Source organism: Macaca thibetana, chromosome 5 (genome assembly GCF_024542745.1).
Source record: "Macaca thibetana thibetana isolate TM-01 chromosome 5, ASM2454274v1, whole genome shotgun sequence".
Taxonomy (NCBI): domain Eukaryota; kingdom Metazoa; phylum Chordata; class Mammalia; order Primates; family Cercopithecidae; genus Macaca; species Macaca thibetana.
This window is the reverse complement of record NC_065582.1, coordinates 75,193,714-75,211,415: the sequence shown is the minus strand read 5'-3', so window position 1 is coordinate 75,211,415 and position 17,702 is coordinate 75,193,714. Positions and strand designations below refer to the sequence as shown.

The 17,702-nt window shown below is 38.2% G+C and overlaps 1 long non-coding RNA gene across 1 annotated transcript in view; it reads left to right on the top strand.

Moving 5' to 3' along the window:
• Positions 1–5,031: 5,031 nt before the first annotated feature.
• Positions 5,032–17,702, top strand: part of LOC126955637 (uncharacterized) — a 90,529-nt gene continuing 77,858 nt past the window's right edge. Inside the window, exons 1-2 of the long non-coding RNA XR_007726007.1 lie at positions 5,032–5,464; positions 8,127–8,363. This is a non-coding gene — a long non-coding RNA (uncharacterized LOC126955637). The remainder of the gene's footprint in view (positions 5,465–8,126; positions 8,364–17,702) is intronic.

Sequence of the window (17,702 nt, the reverse complement as noted above, 5' to 3'; positions counted from 1 at the left end):
AGATTTCTTGGCAAAACCTCCATGCTTCCTGCTGCTTTTCACTGCACAGATCATTCCCTGGCATAACAATCCCTTCATTTCAGCTGTACTGCTCATAATATTTTTGTTCTCCAGAATTATAGCTCTTTTGTTACAGGTTGATGAAGCTTAGTGGATGGAAATGCTATGCATTTATACTAAATAAACACATCCTTCTTAGCTTTTCTCCATAGACATGTCTTTGACCACACACTGCATCATTCATTCCTCCATTCATAAAACATCTAGTGAATATGTAATGTTTGAAGTTCTGTGGTTCTGTGTAAAGATTATAAAGACAAAAAGAGAAAAAAGAAAAAATCTTCCCTATGAAGAGCCTGAATGAATAATGGTATGGGAACCCTAATTACAAAAAAGGGATGAGCACTTCAAACATGTATGGGGTTTTGAAATTGAAACAGTGATCTAATTCTAGTGCAGATTAGGAGCCAGAAAAAGGCTAGGTCCTCACTAAATATTAGTTGAATGAATAAAAAGATCATGATACTATTCTCGAATCCTAGCCAATGTAAAAGACATTAAGTAGAAAAAGATAAGGTTTTTATTTTACAGTAAATGAGACAAAAACATTTATTTGTTGGCAATATGGCATATACAAAGAATATCCAAGAAAATGATTTGAAAACCATTGAATGAACAAAATGATTCTAAAAATGGATCAGGTATATGAAGGATACAAAAAATCAAGAGTTTTTCAATGTAATAATTACTACTTAGTGGATGTACTGAAAGAAAATGATTTTATTTCAAATAGCAACAAAATATTATCAAGGGAAAATCCTAAGAAGAAATACCATGATTCTCATTAATTACAGAACTTTACAAAAAAAAGAGAAAACTCATGTGTAAAGACAAAATATTCCTCATGAGAGTATTTTAAATATCTCAGTTCTTTCCAAATTAATTTATACACTCATTATAATTCTAAGTGGAAAGAATGTAGGATCATTTTAGGACTGTGAAATAAAGGTTTGAGTATTTATCTGGAATGATTAAAAACTTAAAGGAGCTAAATGCCTTTTTTTTTCCAGAAAAAATAAGCAGGAATCTTGCCTATTAAGAGAATAGGCCTAATAGATTTAAAAATATATTATAAAACTAGAAATACATCATTTGTTGTTATAAGAATTGATAAACTAATCAAACAATAGTGTATATGTTGTGTATATATGTTTATGTAATATGATATTCATTAAAAGTTATTTATACATATAGAGATAGATGGATGGATTCTTCAACAAATGACATTGAGAAATGGCCTTTTTCTTCACGGTGGGAATGGGGGTTGTCACCTTAAACCTCATTATATCATGTACCAATAGCAAGCAGTAGTGAATCAAAAAGTTAAATATAAAAAAAATCTAAAATATACTAGGAGAAATTTTAAATATTAGCAGAATAGGTGTATATCATCTAAGAATATACACTATGTAAGAAAATACAAATGAAATACAAAATTTAAAACTTTTTGTATGGGAAAAACCTCTAAAAGGTGAATGAGAAACTAGGAAAATGTAATAAATTATACACAATAAATTAATATGCTTACCATATAAACACTTTCAAAGAACAATGAAAAAATGTTTTAGCTCCCAACAGAAAAACTGTAGACAATGCATACAATAAAAAACAAAATGGCCACAAAAAAATTGTGTAAACTCTCAAACTCACTAATCATAGAAAAGTAAGTAAAAGGCCGGGCGCAGTGGCCCATGCCTGTGATCCCAGCACTTTGGGAGCTCGAGGTGGGCAGATCACCTGAGGTCAGAAGTTTGAGACCAGCCTGGCCAACATGGTGAAACTTCATCTCTACTAAAAATACAAAAATTAGCCCAGCACGGTGGTGTGTGCCTGTAATCATGGCTACTCGGGAGGCTGAGGCAGGAAAATAACTTGAATTTGAGAGGCAGAGGTTGCAGCGAGCTGAGATCATACCACTAAACTCCAGCCTGGGCGGCAGAATGAGACTTTGTCTAAAAAACAAAAAAAAAAAAGAAAAGCAAGTAAAAATAAGTTGTAATAAATGCCAAAAACACAGAAATCCTCAATGTTGCTGAAGATATGATTAGACAGACTGTTTTATATAATGCTGGCCAAAGTCTAATAGAAATATTATTTCTTAGAAAACAGATTTTTAGGAAAACAGATTTATATACATTTATCTTTGCATGATTTAATGAGAAAATTATAAACAACCTAAATATCCAGTTATAAGGGAATGTGTGTATCACTTTTGTTACATCTATAAAAGGTACTACCAGTAAATATTTAGCTTTCAGAGAAGAGCATTTATTATTTTTTAATAATACAGCAGTAACATTATAATTATAAAAAAATCGGAGATAATGGAAAACATAACAAAAAAATACCTATAGTTCATCCACACAAACATTTTCTATCTTTAAAGTTAAAATTAAACTGTATAATAAGTTAAAATTAAGCTGTAAACAATATCATATATATGTGTGAATATCATATATGTGTGTGTTACAAAAAAAAAAGAATGGAAATTCCTCAAAAAAAAAAAAAGGTATTTGAATTAAGGCAGATACTGTCGTGAGCGTTCTTTGATCTACTGAAACTTTTTCTGAACAGCAATTGGAATAGAGTATGTATGTGTGGTGGATTATTTGCAAAGATGGCCATCAGTGAGTCCTTCCATGCTTGTATAAGTATGCCCCTCCTTCTATGAAGAGGTAAAGTCTGTTTTCCTCTGCCCTTGAATCTGGGCTGTAATATGGTTTGGCTTTGTGTCCCCACCCAAATCTCATCTTCAGTTGTGGTCCCCACGTGTCAAGGGAGAGACCCTTGGGTGGTGATTGGATCATGGAGGCGGTTTCCTCCATGCTGTCCTCATGACAGTGAGTGAGTTCTCATGAGATCTGATGGTTTTCTAAGGGGCTCTTCTCTCTTTGCTCTTCCACTTTTCTCTCTCTGATGCCATGTGAAGAAGGTCCCTTTGCCTTCTGCCATAATTGTAAGTTTCCTGAGGCCCCCCAGACATGTGAAACTGTGAGTCCATTGAAACTTGGATATTTATTTATAGCATTGTGAAAACAGACTAATATAGGCTGGTTGTGTTTTGACTAGTAGACTGTGTTGAAGTGATATTGGTTGACGCCTGGACCTAGATCTTAAGACACTCTGCAACTTCTGTTTGTCACTCTCTTAGAAGCCACCCATCATGTAAAGAATTCCAGCTACTGGCTAGAAAAAAATCCATGGGGACAGAGACAAAAATCTTGGAGGAAGAAAAATCATAAAAAAAAAAAAATCATAAGGAGAGGTCCAGCCAACTCCCAGTCACTCTAGCCATCCCAGTTGAATGCCAGCTTTATAGATGAAGCCATCTTAGATCCTCTGGCCTTTCCTAGTGAAATGTATGCAAATGGAAGAATTGTCTGCTATTTTCTTGTTTTATAAAGATATTGATGATGAAATAAAACTAAATTCTGCCAAGATAGGTGTCAAGAGGCTTATTCTGAGCCAGTATAAGTGACCATGGTCTGGGGTTATACAACCTCAAGAGGTCCTGGGAAAGTGTATCTGAGATAGTCAGGTTATAGTTTGGGTTTATATGTGGAAGATTCTGCAGGGTGAGGTGGGACATCTCAATGTGGAGTTGGGGGTTGTGTAGTGGGGAACTTGTAAGTCATAGGTGGGTTTTAGGGATTCTTTAGTTGACAATTAATTGAGAGAGTTAAACTATTATCCAAAGACTTGGATTCAGTAGAAAGGAATGCTTGAGTTAAGGTTTTTGTTATGTAGATAAAGCTCTCAGGTAGCAGCCCTGGGTGAGAATAGATGGTAAATATCTCTTTTCAAGCCTTAAACGTGTAAGACTCACAGTTAACTTCTCCTAGATCCAGGAAAGGCCTAGAAAGGATAGACCTGTCGCATTAATGGAGATTCTCTACAGATGCAAATTTCTCCCACAAAATATGACTTTGCAGGGCCATTTCAACTTGTTGGCCCTGTGGTAGCTATTTCTAAATACATCAAATAAAAGTACTTTGGGGTGAAATGTTTTGATTTCCTTCAGGATTTGCTATCTATCATGTGATACTACACCAGAGTCAGGTTGGAAAGTAAGCCACATTATACTTGGTTAATAAACATCTAATGAGATTTTACGGTTTGTAGGGCAATACCTTCCAGGCCCCTTAGATGGGAATTTTGGCAAAAGAAGAAAAGGTCAGATTTTAGTCCTCACCATTAAGTATTGTGGTGTGTTGTTATAGAATAGGAGGTAACTGAAATGTTGTATGAACCAGATCTGGCTAATGAGGAGAGGAGCTTCTGAGGCACAGAGCTGATGGGCATGTACTTTTATTTTCTTTTTGCTCCTTTATTTCTCTCCTTCCTGAAACAGGATTGTTGCAAATGCAGCACAAGGATGAAGACCTATATGTTAAGGATAGCAGAGAAGAGAGAGAGAGAGCCAGAGCCATTGCTAGTGACATCCCTGAACTACTATGCTTTCCTCACTTCTCTCTATCCCTAGAATTCCTGTAGTTGAATAAGCACTTAAATGTTTACATGTTAAGTTTTTCTATTAGGGTTACTGTTCCTTGCCCTTGAATGTAATTTAAATGGACTCAGCAGATTTTAAAATTTTCATTCAAATTTTAAGACTTTACAAAATTTATGATATAAATTACATATAGCAGATTCAAGTTTCAAATTTAATGGTACTGAGGAAAGAGAGAGACCCTCTTATATTGTTTTACATTGTTTTGTACTCAGTACCTGTTTTAAGAAAAAACAATGAAGTAAAACCAAAAACAGGCAGCCTAGCGCCAGGCCCGGAACCAGGCCTGGGTCTCCCTGGCCTAAACCCAGTAGTTAAAAATCAACTCATGACTTAGAAACCGATGTTTCTGACATTGTATAGAACATTGTGAAACTCCCTGCCCTGTTCTGTTTCACTCTGACCACCGGTACATGCAGCCCCTGTCACATACCTGCTGCTTGCTCAAATCAAACACGACCCTTTCATGTGAAATCTTTAGTGTTGTGAGCCCTTAAAAGGGACAGAAACTGTGCACTCAGGGAGCTTGGATTTTAAGGCAGTAGCTTGCCGATGTTCCCAGCTGAATAAAAGCCCTTCCTTCTACAACTCGGTGTCTGAGAGGTTTTGTCTGCAGCTTGTCCTGCTGCATTTCTTGGTTCCCTGACCGGGAAGCAAGAACTGAGGGATGGCTGAGGCAGCCCTTTAGGCGGCTTAGGCCTGCCCTGTGGAGCATCCCCGTGGGGGGACTCTGACCAGCCTGAGTGATGTGATCCAAAGAGCACTCCTGGGTAGGCAGTTGTCCCGGTGGAACGCCTCACCAGAGCAGCGCCTAGCAGTCCCCCATGGAGGATTAACACAGTGGCTGAACACAGAGAAGGAACTGGCACCTGGAGTCCAGACATCTGAAACTTGGTAAGACTAGTCTTTGGAACTTGCCCCACTCCATCTGAGTGGAAGCGTGGCCTGATCACCCATGGTGTGCCTGTATTGGCACTTTTGTTCTGGTTTTGACTTGACTGGACTTGGTAAGGCTAGTCTTTGGAACTTGCCCCATTCCATCTGAGTGGAAGCGTGGCCTGATCACCCACCGTGTGCCTGTATCGGCACTTTTGTTCTGGTTTTGACTTGACTTGACTTGATGAGACTAGACTTTGGAACTTGTCCCACTCCATTTGAGTGGAAGCGTGGCCTGATCAACCACGGTGTGCCTGTATTGGCACTTTTGTTCTGGTTTTGACTTGACTTCAATTGCTGGATACTTTAGTTTTGGTTTTTGACTTGGCTTAAATTTCTCAGTACTTGAATTTTGGATTTCGTGGTATTCTGATTTTGGTTTGGTATAAATGACAAAAGTGTGTGTGTGCACTCTTTTTCTGTTCTTTGTTTTGCGGTGAGTGTATGTGGTGTGAGTGTTTTATTTTGTCTTGAGAAAACATGAGTCAGGTGCTAAATAAACCCACCCCACTAGGAACTATGTTGGAAAATTTCAAGAAAGGAAAAAAAGGGGAGAGGCAGAATTTATATTTAAAAAGTTATATGATAAATTCTTGTCCTGAAATAAATTAACTAGTTATTTTTTTAAAAAGTTTATAATAAGTCAAAAAGTTGAAACATGTCAAAAAATTGTCTGTGAAAGTCATAAAAAAGTTATAAAAAAATTTTTATGCAAAAAGTGTTATATAATTTAAAAGTAATAAGGCCTCCTGAGTAGTATTGAAAAAACAGTTTATGTGCAAGGTGTATAAAAAAAGTAAAATACACCTTTAGTAAAAAGATTATAAGGAGGCATAAGAATGTGGATTTTTACCTACATGAAAATGTTAAAAAATTATTGTTTTAAAAGTTTAAGCAAGTTTTAAAACGTTAATTGTAAAAAAATTTCTGTGTGTTAACATATTAGCTAAAGTTAGAAAGGTATCATCCAGTTTTTCTGTAAACTGGACATTAAAGTAAAAATGCAACATGTTTTTCTTAAAGCATCAACCTGCTCTTTAACAAAAATTATAAAAGGTTAAAAAGAGTCTATAAAATCTTACCTGATGGTGAAACATAAAAAATTGCATAAATATGTCTACGAGGTTTTTTTGAAATTAAGATTAACATTAATAACACACTAATATAAAGGTAAAATTTAACTTATCTGGTATAAAAATCATACAAAAAGCATGCTTAAATATAAAATGGTGTTTAGCTTTTTTTGGTCTAAAAACTAATAAAAATAGGTGCTAAAGGAAACATTCATTTTACTAGAGGATCATAGAAGTTAAAGACTTAAAACAAACTTTGCCAATTAAGACAGCATACCAAGATGCAAATGCCTGGTTGAAATGGATCAAATATTCCATCTGCACGTTAAACAAAAGCAATTGTTATGCTTGTGCACATGGCAGGCCAGAAGCCCTGATTGTCCCCCTTCCACAAAGGTGGTCCTCCAGTCGACCAGGCATGGGCTGCATGGTAGCTCTTTTCCAGGATTCTACAGCCTGGAGTAATAAGTCATGCCAAGCTCTCTCTGCTATATCCCAGAGTCCCTGTGGGTCAGCCCCCGAAGGCCATCCGGCTTCCGTCTCCCAACACTAAGTTCACTTCATGTCTCTCACGGCAAGGAGGAGACTTAGTATTCCTTGGAGACCTGAAGGGATGCAGTGAGCTTAAGAATTTTCAAGAGCTTATCAATCAGTCAGCCCTTGTTCATCCCCGAGCGGATGTGTGGTGGTATTGTCGTGGACCTTTACTGGGCACTCTGCCAAATAACTAGAGAGGCACTTGTGCTTTAGTCAATTTGGCTATCCCTTTCACCCTGGCATTTCATCAATCAGAAATAATAATAATAATAATAATAATAAGACATCATAAAGCGAGAGAAGCCCCTTATAGATCTTTCTACTCTCACATCTATTTAGATGCAATTAGAGCCCCACAAGAAATACCAGATCAATTTAAAGCTTGAAATCAAATAGTTACAAGATTTAAGTTAATATTTTGGTAGATGACAGTCAATAAAAATGTACATTAAATAAACTACATCTATTACAACCAACAGCAATGAGCTTTTCATGAGTTTAAAAGAAAAACTCATGTTGGCCCCAGCCTTGAGGCTACCTGACCTGACAAAACTCTTTACACTCTATGTGTCAAAAAAAAAAAAAAGGCAGTTGGAGTTTTAACCCAGACTGTAGGGCCCTGGCCAAGGCCAGTGGCCTATCTCTCAAAACAACTAGATGGGGTTTCCAAAGGCTGGCCCCCATGTCCAAGGGCCCTGGCAGCAATGGCCCTGTTAGCACAAGAAGCAGATAAGCTAACTCTTAGACAAAACCTAATCATAAAGTCCCCCCATGCTGTGGTGATTTCAATAAATACCAAAGGACACCATTAGCTAATAAATGCTAGACTAACTAGATACCAAAGCATGCTCTATAAAATTCTCCGCATAACCATTGAAGTTTGCAACACCCTAAACCTTCCCCCTTGCTCCTGGTATCAAAGAGCCCAGTTAAACATAACTGTGTAAAAGTATTGCACTCAGTTTATTCTAGTGGGCCTAACCTCTGAGACCATCCTTAAACATCTGTAGACTGGGAGCTGTACGTGGATGGGAGCAGCTTCACTAACCCCTGCAAAGTGACTCTGAAAAAGACGACAAGCCCTGCTCCAGTCACACCCGGAAGCTGACTGGTCCACGCATGGCCGAAGCATGAGGAAACTCATCACAGGACTCATTTTCCTTAAAATTTGGACTTGTGCAGTAAAGACTTCAACTGACCTTACTCAGACTGAGGGCTGCTCCCAGTGTATACATCAAGTCACTGAGGTAGGACAAAAGATTGCTACAGTCCTATTATTTTATGGTTATTATAAGTGTACCAGAACTCTAAAAAGAAACTTGTTTGTATAATGCTATTCTATCCAAGTTATATAGCCCAGGAAATAACCAACCTGATGCATGTTATGACCCATTTTAAGCCTCCCATGATCACAGTTTTTAAAATAAAATTAAGGACTGGTCCTTTTCTAAGTGACACAAGTAGGGTAATAGCTAAAACAGAAGAAAGAGGGGTCTGCAAAAATGTAACCTTAAAATCTGACACCTGTGCCGCTATTAATAGTAAGCAGCATGAGACGGAATGCGGTTCTCTAGATTGAGAAAAAAGTTACAAAGCAGAAAATAAGTATATCTGTCAAGAACCATATTTATGTGAAATGTGTCAATACTGGTCTTACATCATTTGGGCTACTTGAAAAAAACTAAAAAATAAAAAAGATCCTGTTTGGCTCCAAAAAGGAAAAGTCAGCCCCTCCTGCACAAGTGGGAGCTGCAACCCTTTAGAACTGGTTATCACAAGCCCCTCAGACCCAAAGTGGACTAAAAAAATATGTAACATTAGGCATTGATGGAAAATGACTAGATCCTAGCTTAAGCATCCTAATAAAAGGCAAGGTTCAAAGACACTCTCTAGAACCAGTATTTCAGACTTTCTATGATGAACTAAATGTGCCAGTGCCTGAGATTCCAGGAAAAACTAAAAATTTGTTTTTGCAATTAGCCGAACATGTAACCCAGTCTCTAAAAGTCACTTTGTGTTATGTTTGTGGAGGAACTGTAACAGGAGATCAATGGCCATGGGAAGCCCAAGAATTAGTTCCTACAGGCCCAGTTCCTGATGCATTCCTGGCCCAAAAGAACCACCCTGACAATTTTGGGGTTCTAAACGTCTCAATTATTAGACAGTATTGCATAGCTAAACAGTTCCACCCAGAATTCCACCAGGACTAGACTGCCCCCACCGGATTATACTGGATATGTAGACATAGAGCCTATGCTAAGCTGCCTGACCAGTAGACAGGCGGTTGTGTTGTTGGCACTATTAAACCATCTTTCTTCTTACTGCCCATGAAGACAGGTGAACTTCTGGGCTTCCCTGTCTATGCTTCCCACAGAAAACAAAGCATAGCCACAAGTAATTAAAAAGATAATAAATAACCTCCTAAAAATTTGTACAATACTATAGGCCTGCCACTTAGACACAAGATGGCTCATGGGAATACTGGACCCCCATTTACATGCTCAACTGTATCATACGGTTGCAAGCTGTTTTAAAAATCATCACTAATAAAACCAGTCAAGCCTTGACTATTCTGGCCCAGCAAGAAACTCAGATAAGAAATGCTATCTATCAAAATAGATTGGCTCTTGACTACTTGCTAGCTGCTGAAAGAGAGGTCTATAAGAAATTTAACCTTACTAATTACTGTCTACACGTAGATAATCAAAAGCAAGTAGTTAAAGACATAGTCACATGTGCCTGTACAAGTGTAGCATGAATTCAACCCTGAAGCCATGTTTAAAAATTAGTTCCCAGCACTAGGAGGATTTAAAACTCTTATAATAAAAGTTATAATGGTAATAAAAATCTGCTTACTGCTCCTATGTTTGCTACCTGTACTTCTTCAAATGATAAAAAAGCTTCATCGGTATCTTAGTTCACCAAAATGCTTCAGCACAAGTGTACTATATGAATCACTATCAATCTATTGCACAAAAAGACATAAGTAGCAAAAATAAGAATGAGAACGCCTACTAATAAAAAGTGAGAGTCTCAAAAGGGGGGAAATGAGGAAAGAGAGAGACCCTCTCATATTGTTTTATATTGTTTTATACTCAGTACCTGTTTTAAGAAAAAACAATGAAGTAAAACCAAAGACAGGCAGCCCAGCGCCAGGCCTGAAACCAGGCCTGGGTCTGCCTGGCTTAAACCCAGTAGTTAAAAATCAACTCATGACTTAGAAACCAATGTTCCTGACATTGTATAGAAGAACATTGTGAAACTCCCTGCCCTGTTCTGTTTGACTCTGACCACCGGTGCATGCAGCCCCTGTCACATACCTGCTGCTTGCTCAAATCAATCACAACCCTTTCATGTGAAATCTTTAGTGTTGTGGGCCCTTAAAAGGGACAGAAATTGTGCACTTGGGGAGTTCGGATTTTAAGACAGTAGGTTGCTGATGCTCCCAGCTGAATAAAGCCCTTCCTTCTACAATTTGGTGTCTGAGAGGTTTTGTCTGTGGCTCGTCCTGCTATAGTACTAACAGTAAGAAAAGTATCTCTGTCTATCTGTTTTAAAATCTATTGGAGATAGAATAGGATGGGATACTACTCATTCTTCATGTAGTTTTTTTTTTTTTTTCCTCTTCTCTTCAGAAAATCTGTACCCCTCCCTCACTGATGCTATCCCAATAACCCCAGGCTTTAGTCACACATAGGAAATAGTTGCCATTCTGTGCTTTCATAATGGTTAACCATGCCTTTCACTTAAAGAATTCCAGAAATTGACTTTAGGAGAACTAAACATTGAACGAATCTTGTGAAGTGTTCCACCTTGGGAAGGAATGCTAAACAATTGATTTACAGCCTTATTGCTACTGGCCAGACCACCAGGTGGCCCATTACTCAATATAACCATAGCAACAAGATGCACTGACCTGCATACCCTACGTCTCATGTGCTTTGCCCAGCTCGGCCTGCATACCTTACCCCTGATGTCAATTCCTGTGTTTTGCTTAACAAAAATAATAATAAAAAAAACCTGCTGCAGATTTTGGCTTTTTCAGAGAGCCAGCCAGAGGATCCTTACACCTCAGCTCTGCTGTCTCCCTTGTGCTCAAGCACAAGTCCCAAAATAAAAGCCTTGTCTGGGAAATCTTGTTGGCCCTTTGTTAACTTCTGTTACATGGGAGCCAAAGAGCCTGTGGTCTGTAACATGTTCTCTGGCAACCATGAAGTGATTATGGGATGTGGAGAGCATTTTTCTCCAAGGAGGAGGCTTGTGAGCCAGCAGGATGGTGGGGTGTGTGTGCCCCCTTCATGGGTGACAGGTGGTCACCTGAATCTTTGACTCAGCATTGCCACAACTGGTGAGTTTTCCTCCTGCCTCCCCGAGACTGCCAGACAATGCTTTCTCTCTCCGCCTGTCCCCTATTTGTTGTGTCTTTCTTTTTCCTTCTTCTTTCTTCCTACTTTTCATTAACTTCATCGGTTCAAATTGAATAGACACCTGTGCAGGACAGAGTGCAATGGCTGATTGGTTCAGCTGGTAGGACTGTCATCTTTAAGTCTGCTAAGTACTTTTCCTCCCTTTCCCACACCTGTGGGGAAGGGAAGCCTGTGGACTTTTCTGTTGTCTATCTTTTCGGGCATGTTATCCAATGGACTCTGGGTGCTGCCTTTTGAGGAGAGAATTGACAGCACATGGTTCCAGAGTTTCAGCTGCTCACGTCCTAATCCATTTTTCCATTTTGTGTGTTTGATGTGACAACATATTCCCCTATGCCTCCTATTGGGTAGCATCTTGTAAAAAATGAGAGACTTTTGCCTATGATTCCATAAAACAGAAAAAGATGTGTTTTTTGTGTTTGTTTTTTTGTAGCATGGCTTGTCCCCCACAGCTATGGCATAGTGAGCGGGGTCATCAAAAGCCACTCTGCTCTTCCAGAAGCTGCAGAGAGAGGAAATCCTAAAACCTGACATGCTGGAAAAAGGGTAAAAATTTCTTACCAGCCAAACTCCTGGCCTCTCTCTGTGTAAACCAGTTGATGAAATGGTAAAAATCACTGTTTGTCTCCCCTGCAAGGCTTTGATTAAAGGGAAAAGGGATTTGTGAGACTAGCCTTCATCTGTAGCAAATCTGGTGTACTTTGAGCTATATAAATTTGTCTTTCTGTGTTGTTCTGTCATAAAGTGTGGCCCCGCAGGATAAAATACGAGCCTAGGCCCTCTGTAAGCCTTCTTTTGCAAGCAAGCCTTGCAGACTGCTCAGCTACAAACTTTGCTGTGGGTCCCTGAAACAAAAGCCAGATGAGGTTTCCCTCTCATCTTGTTTTATGTCCTTGGGAGCTTGACCATGTGACCATGTGGAGGTACCTCTCTTGGTCTCTACCATCTGGAGGGCTGGAAATTTCAGGTTCGTGTCAGGCAGCTAGCCTGAAAGGACCTGGAGTCTGAGCTGCATCAGCACACTCTTTACCCTGAATATGTCATGCTCTTGAGTGAGTTTTGTCTTGAAAGATCCCATCTCTATTTGGCTTTAGTTGTCTTTTGCTATCTTAGGTCATTTCTGAGAATGAATTATTGGGGACCATGGAGATGCCTCCTCTACTCCCTCTAGATAATACCTTTTGCTTATATAGTAAAAACCTCTAAAATTACTATGTGAACTTCAAAAGGCTTTTGGATTCACTCACTGTTGGAACTAAGTACACCATCAAAAGAAAAGGACTTTAGAGATCTCTTATTCTCAACAATTAAAGAAAAAATGGTTTAAAATAAAAGAAGGATGCATAATAATGTCATAGCTAGCCTTTAAAATGATCTTGAGCATCCTGGTCAACAGAGTAAAATGCAAAATTTTTAAAAAATTAAGAAGTTATATTGAGCAGTTAAAAATATTTTACAACCTAAAACATGACTGCGCTAGGCTCCTTCTGGGAAGAGCAGTGGCAACTGCCATGTGTTGTAGCTCAGTAGCTATAGACCTCGCCCTTTCATGATGTGTGTGGCCTCCGTTCAATTCTCAGCTTAAGGAATAGGTTCTTTCTGGTTTGTGACCTTTAATACTTGTTGATTCTTTTCCCCTCCATGAACAACTTCTGAGCCTGTCTCTTGAATTTTTCTTTCTTTGAGTTATCTTTGGGGCAATTTGAGCTCTTGTAAAAACCACTTGCCGTCTTTTTGGAGACAACTTGTGATTCTGTGGTTAAATCATAACCTTACTTAAGGCTTATTGGTTTCAATCAGGAAAATACCTTTGGGAAAACAAAAGGCTTAAAAGCTAGAGGTGTCAGCTATTTGTCCCAGCTAGAGTCTGGTAATAAAAGATTTAAAAGAATTTTTAAATAAAAGAGCTCTATGCTTAGAAGTGAACTTAATTAAAAGGGGATATCCAAGATATACCTGTACTTAAAAGGCCATTATGTTTTTTTCTCTTCTTGGATCTTGTTTTTTGAAAAAAAATATATATATATTTATTTTTATATATAAAATATATATATTATATATTATAAAATGTATCATATATTTAATATACATAATATATAAGTATATATAATATATAAATATATACAATATTACATATTTTATATATTTATAAATATATACAATATTATATAATTTATTATACAAATTTTATAACATATAATTTATTAATTATATATTATATGTAATATATTAGATATAAAATATATATTATAAAATATATATATGTATTTTTTTCTTCTTAGTTGACTGAATTGTTTCTCCATTTATTTTTGTCTGTCCTCTTGCTACCCTCAAGTTCACGTAAGAGGACCTCAGGTAATTTGTGACAGCCTTGGGAAAAACAGAGGAGGTTCCGCAGGCCTCATTTTGGGAGAAAGCTCTGCTTTCCTCATGGAACCCAAATAATTGTAAGTGGGCAGATCCCTCTCAACTAAGGCTCTGCTCTGTTTTGCATTGTGTTACCTGACCTCTTTGACTTTTGTGGGCATCAGAAATTACTTTGCATTATTAAAAAACACCCTTAATTTGTAATAGCTAAATAAGAGATACACTTTTAAAAATGTCTAATGGCAATTGTTTATAGTGAGTGGCTACTACTACAAGCCGGTACTCCTTTCTTTGTGCATTTAGATAAGAAAAACATGCTCTTGAGCCCCTAGAAGGTATAGAATGGGGGATGGGCTGATTACAGAGTGGGCTGATTGGAGTCGGGTTGCCCACCAGCCTTGGAGAAATGTCCTTGCAATGAACTACACTGTGAAAGTGTTGCACTGTCCCATCCCATAGTATTTCTCTGTTTTTTGGGACCCAAGATTCAGTGTAAAAATGGGATTCTTGAAAACTCTCCATGCGCCAGAGTATCCGCTTTTCCTAGCTATCTCACCTGAACTTTTACTCAAACCATATTTTCTTGGTTTGATTAAAATAGAAATTCTCAATCTTATTTCACCTAAGAGTTGTCCCTTTAGAAATACAAATTAGAGTTGCCTTACTGACAATTGTTTAGGACCGGGAACAGGTACTTAAGAGACTAATCGTCTACAACGGAAAACAAAAGGTTTTTCTTTGCCTTTTAAATAACTACAGAAAAAAGAGGGAGGAGAAAATAGATTCAATTGGCCTCATGCTGTCTTTTTGTTTGGAAAGTGGAGTCTCCCCTCTATCAATGAGTAAAGGTTTTTGGCTTAAAAAGTCTTTAGAGGCCGGGCGCGGTGGCTCAAGCCTGTAATCCCAGCACTTTAGGAGGCCGAGACGTGCACGAGGTCAGGAGATCGAGACCATCCTGGCTAACCCGGTGAAACCCCGTCTCTACTAAAAAAATACAAAAAAAAAAAAAAAAATAGCCCTGTAGTCCCAGGTACTCCGGAGGCTGAGGCAGGAGAATGGCGTGAACCCGGGAGGCGGAGCTTGCAGTGAGCCGAGATCCGGCCACTGCACTCCAGCCTGGGCGACAGAGCAAGACTCCGTCTCAAAAAAAAAGAAGCTTTTAGAGTTATCACTTTGGCTAAACAAATGGCTTATAGTAGCCTGGGATTCTATTTTGCTTTATCAATCAAGTGTTTTAGACTTTTTGATATCTGACAAACTTTTCAAGATCGAATTAAGCATTAGGTCCTTTTAGGTCCAAAAGAGATATATTTGGCTCATTTGATATATTAAACCCATACAAGAAACATTGTTAAATTAAAAATGTTGTTTAGCCTTCATTAGATTATATTCCTATAAATGTGTTAATATGTATTTGAAAATTATATGAGATTCCTATAATTCTGATATTCCTCAGTATGTTATCAATAATTGTAATTGTTATGTTAAATTATTGTGTTCCACGGAGATTACCAGATTTCTTTTTTTTTTTTTTTTTTTTTTTTTTTTCTGAGATGGAGTTTTGCTCTTGTCACCCAAGCTGGAGTGCAATAGCAAAATCTCGGCTCACTGCAACCTCTGTCTCCTGGGTTCAAGTGATTCTCATGCCTCAGCCTCCCAAGTAGCTGGGGTTACGGGCATGCACCACCATGCCCCACTAAGTTTTGTATTTTTAGTAGAGATAGGGTTTCACCATGTTGGCCAGGCTGGTCTCGAACTCCTAACCTCAGGTGATCCACTTGCCTCGGCATTCCACAGTGCTGGGATTACAGGCGTGAGCCACCACACCCGGCCTGATTACCAGATTTTCTTGTTGATTGTGTCATTAGTTAGTCATGGCTATCCTAAGACTTTTCTCATGCACAGACAATCGTTATCTTGTTTTGATTCTTTTCTTTTTAAATTTTTATTATATTTTTATTATACTTAAAGTTCTAGGGTACATGTGCACAACGTGCAGGTTTGTTACATACGTATACATGTGCCATGTTGGTGTGCTGCACCCATTACCTCGACATTTACATTAGGTATATCTCCTAATGCTAGCCCTCACCACTCCCCCCACCCCACGACACGCCCTGGTGTGTGATGTTCCCCTTTCTGTGTCCAAGTGTTCTCATTGTTCAGTTCCCACCTATGAGTGAGAACATGCAGTGGTTGATTTTTTTGTCCTTGCAATAGTTTACTGAGAATGATGGCTTCCAGCTTCATCCATGTCCCTACAAAGGACATGAACTCATCCTTTTTTATGGCTGCATAATATTCCATGGTGTATATGTGCCACATTTTCTTAATCCAGTCTACCATTGATGGACATTTGGGTTGGTTCCAAGTCTTTGCTATTGTGAATAGTGCTGCAGTAAACATACTTGTGCATGTGTCTTTGTAGCAGCATGATTTATAATCCTTCGGGTATATACCCAGTAAGGGGATAGCTGGGTCAAATGGTATTTCTAGTTCTAGATCCTTGAGGAATCGCCACACTGTCTTCCACAACGGTTGAACTAGTTTACAGTCCTACCAACAGTGTAAAGGTGTTCCTATTTCTCCACATCCTCTCTAGCACCTGTTGTTTCCTGACTTTTTAATGATTGCCATTCTAACTGGTGTGAGATGGTATCTCATTGTGGTTTTGATTTGCATTTCTCTGATGGCCAGCAATGATGAGCATTTTTTCATGTGTCTGTTGGCTGCATAAATGTCTTCTTTGGGAATTGTCTGTTCATATACTTTGCCCACTTTTTGATGGGGTTGTTTGTTTTTTTCTTGTAAGTTTGTTTGAGTTATTTGTAGATTCTGGAAATTAGCCTTTTGTCAGATAGATAGGTTGCAAAAATTTTCTCCCATTCTGTAGGTTGCCTGTTCACTCCGATGGTAGTTTCTTTTACTAATGGTAGTTTCTTTTAGTTTAATTAGATCCCATTTGTCAATTTTGGCTTTTGTTGCCATTGCTTTTGGTATTTTAGACATGAAGTCCTTGCCCATGCCTATGTCCTGAATGGTATTGCCTAGGTTTTCTTCTAGGGTTTTTATGGTTTTAGGTCTAACATTTAAGTCTTTAAACCATCTTGAATTAATTTTTGTATAAGGTGTAAGGAAGGATCCAGTTTCAGCTTTCTACATATGGCTAGTCAGTTTTTCTAGCACCATTTATTAAATAGGGAATCCTTTCCCCATTTCTTGTTTTTGTCAGGTTTGACAAAGATCAGATGGTTGTAGGTGTGTGGTATTATTTCTGAGGGCTCTGTTCTGTTCCATTGGTCTATATCTCTGTTTTGGTACCAGTACCATGCTGTTTTGGTTACTGTAGCCCTGTAGGATAGTTTGAAGTCAGGTAGTGTGATGCCTCCAGCTTTATTCTTTTGGCTTAGGACTGACTTGGCAATGCAGGCTCTTTTTTGGTTCCATATGAACTTTAAAGTAGTTTTTTCCAATTCTGTGAAGAATGTCATTGGTAGCTTGATGGGGATGGCATTGAATCTATACATTACCTTGGGCAGTATGGCCATTTTCATGATACTGATTCTTCCTATCCATGAGCATGGAATATTCTTCCATTTGTTTGTTTCCTCTTTTATTTTGTTGAGCAGTGGTTTGTAGTTCTCCTTGAAGGGCTCCTTCACATCCCTTATAAGTTAGATTCCTAGGTATTTTATTCTATTTGAAGCAATTGTGAATGGGATTTCACTCATGGTTTGGGTCTCTGTCTGTTATTGGTGTATAAGAATGCTTGTGATTTCTGCACATTGATTT